Genomic DNA, 6,397 nt, shown 5'->3' with positions numbered 1-6,397 from the left:
GTGTTCTGACGGGTTACAACGCTTGGCGAAGTTGCAGAAGCAGGTTGGCTCTATACATGGGTGGGAGCAGAAAATATCCAAATCAAGTGAGGGTTGGTCTCTTCTAGAGGACACTTTCAACTAATTTTGACTTTGATTCTTACAAAAGGGGCTGCTCATCCACCAATCCTTTAGAGCTCATTTAAAATTGTACTTAATTCAGAGAGATAGGTATGGAAAATTAACGTCAATGGGTTAACTCCCATCACTACGGCTAATCCACCGGTTCGACAAGAACTTCTCAACTCCGTCTACCTATCTCGACCATCGTGTACATGTTAAAAAGGTTTACATTTTCTCGCTCCATATGAAATGCAGGGATATAATGAACTACTGTCTGAAAGACTTGCAAGGGGCACGATTATCTCAATTCGATATCTGACGAAAAAGATGTTACCGAATGTCACCATTTGTGGCAAGACCAATAAGAGCAAAGAATGAATCCTTATTCTTAAGATTCCAATGATGAGAAGTAGAAAAGTTATATGGTAAAATCTACGAAAAATCCCAATTTTTTTTAATAGGCTAAATACATAGTAAAACTATGTACATCCGTCCCATTATCATCTTTCGTTTATTAAGCTAAAAAATAGCATTTTTGCTATATTTAATAAAATCTTTCTCGTTGTAATATCTTATTATATATTAGAATCGCTTAACATAATTCGGGAGTGTCCATTGATGGAATCGTATAAATGGGAGCTTAGAACGAATCGTAGAATTTTTGTAACCCCCTCAACAATATTAGATTTAAAATTGCATAGGGGGTCCCCTTCCCTTCACACATTCTTGGATAAACCTCTGGATGATAACCATGAAATAAACCACTATCTAGTCATTCATAATCATAATTCTACGCCGAATTTTGTGTTTTCCAAACTAACTACAGGCGCATTTTTGTATAGCATGCGTCGTTTAGGAGTTGTAAGTCGAAAACTGGTCAAATAATCAACCTTTTGGCCATGTTGATGAAAATATCCGAACTTTGAAAAGCTACAGCGGCTAAACGGCTCGGCCGATTTTGACGTATTTAACATCAATCGACGCGTAATTTAATGCACTAAAAGACACCTTTGAACAACATTTTCCTTAGGATTCGTTATTTAGGAGTTATAAGCGAAAAACTGAAAAAAGTGCAAAATTTTCATAGTTTTTCGACTCCCAAAACTTTAGCAGACGTCAGAATCCGTCGCAAACTCACAGGAGTCTTATTTGGGACCCCCAAAAGGTATTAAAACACTTTCCAGCTTTAGACGATTTTTTGGGGAGCATATGTCTAATTTGCCTGGGCTATAATTGATAATGGGGGAAACACTTTTTATACCCGTCACCTTTCAACATTTAGTTAAAAACTTTTTTATAACATTGATTTACGTTTTACACAAGATATTTATAAAAAAATGGACATTATCCCTTTGAGTAATTTATATAGATATACTTTTAGTAATTTGCATAGTATGTACACATAATTTAATCTCCAATAGAATATAAATATTTTAACGATTAGACTTTTGTATGAGTATTGAAGCTAATATGGTCAAAACATACCAAAAAGCCAAGAACCTTGTTCACAGATTACAAATTCCGTGTTTTGCTGTGACGACAATCTGTCAAGGGGGCAAAAAGCTATTATTGTTGACATTGGGGCAAAACCTCCACCGCTCTGGCAATTTGTCCATGTGACATGAACGTTATGCAAAGCTGCATTACACACATTATAATTCGTCAGACTTGTGTGAAGAAATTGTTTTAAATTCTACCCCTTTTCTGCACTAAAAGTACCTAACACGTATGTGTGCATACAGCCATAGATGGAACAACTTAGGTACGTAATAATTTTACCTGGTTGTAGAATTTTAACGACCATTTGAGCTACTGACAAAGGTAACTTAAAACCATTTATTAATAATTTTAACTCACCATTAAAAATAACCTGCTTAAAATAATAATTTATATTACCATTCAAATTTGAATAAAGCAGATGGATTATCATAATTTAACTTAAAAAAATTACTTTTCTTTTATATTAGGTATTTTATCTTTTGTTGCTATAAACACAAGAATAAAATATAGTTAAATTCTTTACGTATTTCAATAATAAAATTAGTTTCATTATTGAATTAGGAAAATCCATCCAAGATTATATACTTATTGAAATAGACAAAGTCTTTACAATTAAATCGTATGATAATTTAATGTAGTTAAATCCAAACCACAACAACTATATCTAGCGCAAACATTTTATAAAAATCTATTGTATCTAGAAGACAAACATAGCATACCCACTTTTGACCATTAGCAAATAAAATTGCGAAAAAGTAACTAGAATTCAAGCTATAGTTATTAAAAATTCAACTGTTTCAACTCTAACCTACTTTGGCCAAAAACAACTTTATGCATTTTGACCACAGTTGCAAATGCACCCGAGAGGTTTATGTTTTATGCAAGGTTTTTTGTCATCAACCAATATTTCCCTGCTTTAGGCTATAAAAACTCAATAAAACACTAACATTCTATTTTACAATTAGCTAGATAATCTAGATTAATCTAGTTTTGTTTGTATACAACTAATGTTTAATTACCCTGGATAGTTTGGTATTTAATTAGAACAAACAAAAAGACAGATTACATTCTGTGTGGGGTAAGACATTTACAGCTATGGGATCATATAATTAACCACGTAATTAATTTCAATGTTATAGTCCTTTATTTTAGTTTAAGAACATATAATTTACCTGCTATTTAATTAGGATAGTGAAATTGTGTAATATTACATTACTATTATTATAAAAACTAACCGGTTTTTTGATATTACATTTGAAATAATATTAGTTTTGTGTAAATGAAAATTTTGTAATTATGTTGAAAATTTGGGTAGTACTAACAATTTAAGCTAAACGAAGGGTCTAAGGGAAATAAGGGCTAACCTCGCAAAAGTAAATTTTCCAGGAGAGTCAAAAGAAGGTTTTTTAAGGAATTGCAAGCACATTGCTTTAAAAATTGAACGGGGGTTGCCCCGTTCTTGCCTACGCTCATTTGTGGGTTGTCCCTTTTCTTCCTCTGGATGTGTTTATTTCAAAAGTGATTTACTCGTATAAGGAGCCCGTTTTTTTCAATTTTCAATTTGGCAAACTGTTTAGGTTTAGAACATGTATTCAAAACCGTTCATAACTAAATTTTACATTTTTTGAGGGTTATCCCGTTTTTCCCTTGGACTCTTCAACATGTGTGAAAGATGAGTGAGCAAAGGTCTGAGATGACATATGTAGCTTACATATTCTATTATTATTCTATATATATTCTATATTATTTATCTATTTCAATTATATAGATATACTGTATATTCTTTTATTATTATTATTATATAAATAGATGAAGAAACTTTTATTCATCAAGAGTAATTGTTTTACTTAACTCTCGCTCTAAATCTCTCTTCTAATACAAAACTCAAAATAAATATTACAATATCGCATTTAGACTAGCTATACTATTCTCTCAAAAATAAACTTGGCAAACAATTTTGCATTCATATTTTCACTATTATGCCTTTTCACTAACTCTTAATAATGTGTTTGATATTTCAGCCTATTTGATTGTATTTAACTAATTGATATAAAAATAAAAATGATAAAAAATTTAAGTTTAGGAGCTGTCAAATTCTCCATCTTATGATTTTTTTATCCTTGATACAAATTTAATTATTTTACAATATTGTGACGCAAACTTCAGGTACCTATATTTTAACTGAACTAAAACTAAAATGTTGTTTCTAACCCTCGAAGAAGATCTAGTTTTAAAGATCATATCTATTTAGTCTCAGCCAGTGGACACAGAATAATGTGTTCTCTGGTTTTGCACCATAGATGAGATATTAAATACTTCATTTTGTACACCTTTGGTAACCAATACTTTGTACTTGTTGCCAATCTTGATTAGGTTCCTAGCTATAAGTACATTTTTGTCATAAACCTTTGTAGCTTGTATTTTTGTCGTTAATTCACTTAGATTGTCTTAGCCGAAAAGTGAGTCAAAGAAAAAGTAGTTTTAACCTTAAAACCTATAGTAATGATAATAGTGGGAAAGCTTTCCACGTATCACTTGTTAATCTATACTGTATATTTAATACGCTAGGCATAGTTTTGTCATAATTGTTTTGGAGTGGTGGTGCTACCGATCATCATATCCCAGGTGTCGTTAGAAAGGTCTTAGCATGTGGTTTTGCCATCAAACAAAAAACAATTGGAATTCCATCAGGGCTCTGCCCCAGTGGCCTTCAAAGTTCCCATGTTATTCTTAGGGAGAAAATGTCTGTTTACATTTGAACAGATCAATACTTTGAAATTGACACTAATGTTTGAAACAGCTGGTTATACTACAATTTTGCTCAAAATCAAAACATAAACGTACGACATAATGGAGACTATAAGACGTTGACCAGGACGGCCAATAGGAGGAGGCCGACGAACTTTAACTGGTATACGCGAACAAAATACAAGTAATACTATTTCGTTGACATACAGCAAGCACCCTTCCGTGTTGGGTTCAAGTGTGCTTCCGCCTGAAGATTTCATATTAAATTTAAGAGTTTTGGATATTCGCTACATAAGCTGTTGATTTTGGAAGACAAGGAGGCGGTTAGGGCTATATCGGAAACAGAAGAGAGGAGATATTAGATAAGTGGCAAATGAGTTGGGAGCATAGTGTTTTATGTTATAACGTTTTAAAGATAAACGTTTGGATATATACCTAACATCAGAAAGAGAATGGAACAAGATTGGGAAATGGGCCATTATGAAACGCAGTTTGTCATAGGACATGGAAAATTTCAAGGTGAATTTGTGAAGAGGAAGTATGTAAATGTGGAGAAATAAAAACCACGAGTCACGTATTTATAAATTGTTATAAATGAAAGATTTATTAAGTTTTGTAAAAGGTTTGAGTACTGATTTACCAATTTTAGGCTTTAGTTTCTGTTTGTTTCAATGATAGAATTGACTTACTACTAGACAAAATGAAACAGGCTAAGATATTCTACCTCCTTTCTTCTTATTCGATATTTACATAGTAAAAACAATATGCATACATAATTTAATTATTCCAGTTTAATATAACAAAATTTAAACCACTAAACTTTGTAGAAAAAAGGGATTATTTAGTCATTTATAATACAATAACAAATTATTTCTACCTTAGATGATTAATAAATAAAACTAGAATAAAGATATAATTTTTAAATATTTAACTCTTGCTGTAAAAAACTTGTTTTGACCAAACATAACTTTATGCACTGACCACATTTTCAAAGCACATTTTTCAACCGGAAGGTTTATAATGCAACATTTTTCTGTCACCAAACCATGTTTGGCATGTGAAAAACTAATTTAGTAATACACCTAATTAGATAATCTGTAGATTAATGTTGTTGTCTTATAATGCAGTGATATTTAATTATAGTGGATAGTTTTACATTTAATTAGAACAAACAAAGAGATAGAGTATGTTTTGTGAGTGCTAAAACTGGCACAGATATGTGAACACCTAATTAACTAAATAATTAAACTAGTCATACTACAGTCCCAAATTTTCATTTAAGTGCTTTTTAAAACGTTTTTATTAGCTCGCATTCTTGTCCGGTACAAACTTTGCAATCAATTTTATACTAACTTCCCGATGAGCTAGAGACTTGAAACTTGAAACATAGCTCACAAATGGAAGACAATGCAATATTATATCATTTAATTTTCATATTTCCCTTGGGCTACACCCCATGGGCTTGTTTTTATTAACTCGCTTTCATGCAAATTTTGATACTTCCCGATGAGCTAGAGACTTGAAACTTGAAACATAGCTCACAAATGGATGACAATGCAATAATTTAATTTTCACATTTCCCTTGGGCTACGCCCCATGGGATTGTTTTTTGTTTTTATTAGCTCGCTTTCCTACAAATTTTGATATCAATTTTAAACAAAGTTCCCGATGAGCTAGAGACTTTAAACTTGAAACATAGCTCACAAATGGATGACAATGCAATATTATATCATTTAATTTTCATACTTCCCTTGGGCTACGCCCCATGGGCTTCCAAATTTTCCATGTTTACATTTTGAAAGAATGTAAATATATCTATATATATAATACGTGAAGCAGTTTTTTCTTAACGCAACTCCTCCCTTATTTGTGGACCAATTTCAACGTTTGAGGTGTCAAAAGATTTGTCTCAATATGTAGTTTTGCAATAAGGTTTTTGAATTTTAAAATTCCCGCTCTTAAGGGCGTGAGACCTTCTCAAAGGTCGGGTTTTCCCCATAAGAAATACATGGAACAAATTTAAAAACAAATAACAGCTGTTTATAAA

Source organism: Macrosteles quadrilineatus, unplaced genomic scaffold (genome assembly GCF_028750875.1).
Source record: "Macrosteles quadrilineatus isolate MER2022 unplaced genomic scaffold, UCM_ALF_1.0 Scaffold_2__2_contigs__length_208266976, whole genome shotgun sequence".
NCBI classification, from domain to species: Eukaryota; Metazoa; Arthropoda; class Insecta; order Hemiptera; family Cicadellidae; genus Macrosteles; species Macrosteles quadrilineatus.
Note: the sequence above shows the minus strand (reverse complement) of the source record.